Source organism: Carica papaya, chromosome 2 (genome assembly GCF_054855325.1).
Source record: "Carica papaya isolate Zhongbai chromosome 2, ASM5485532v1, whole genome shotgun sequence".
NCBI lineage: Eukaryota > Viridiplantae > Streptophyta > Magnoliopsida > Brassicales > Caricaceae > Carica > Carica papaya.
The window spans coordinates 20,038,378-20,038,997 of record NC_142310.1 but is presented as its reverse complement, the minus strand read 5'-3'; the positions used below and the strand labels follow the sequence as shown (position 1 = coordinate 20,038,997).

General features: G+C 48.2%; 1 non-coding gene across 1 annotated transcript; it reads left to right on the top strand.

The window, feature by feature from the left end:
* Nucleotides 1-214: 214 nt before the first annotated feature.
* Nucleotides 215-301, top strand: TRNAS-UGA (transfer RNA serine (anticodon UGA)). Its single transcript has one exon. It is a non-coding gene; the product is annotated as a tRNA-Ser (tRNA).
* Nucleotides 302-620: the final 319 nt, after the last annotated feature.

The window sequence follows — 620 nt, the reverse complement described above, 5'->3', positions numbered from 1 at the left end:
TCACTCTCTTGCTATTACCCGCGGGGAGCGCAGCAACCAAGGTACATATTATCATATAGAAAGAAGCGAAGCGAAGCGATTCGTACTACCGGAAAAGTGTCGCTAACCGACAGGCAATAGAGTCAGCCGATAGGCGAAAGCAAGCGTAGCGAATCACATAGATAAGCCCCTACCCGCCAGCGCGCGGATAGATAGGGCGGGCGAAGCGCGAAGGGGATGGATGTCTGAGCGGTTGAAAGAGTCGGTCTTGAAAACCGAAGTATTGATAGGAATACCGGGGGTTCGAATCCCTCTCCATCCGCGAAGTCATAAGTTCTCTCTTGCCTTATCTATAGATAAGAACGAATCGGATCGACTCGACTGATATGATAGATGGAATGGGTAGCTTGTGTTATAATTTTGATCTTCGGCCATCCTGGTCCTCAGGACCCAACACAATATTCTTTTTAGATCTTCTTTTTTAAAGATGCAAAAGGTGTTGATACGTCCTATCCACATAGAAAGCTTACCCTCTTCCACACATTACCTGTGGATGCTACAGCCGCTATCACTTTGGCTGCAGGAGGGGAATGAAGGTCGAAGAAAGCAGGGATAGGTGCAGTCGCATTCGATCGAGAGCC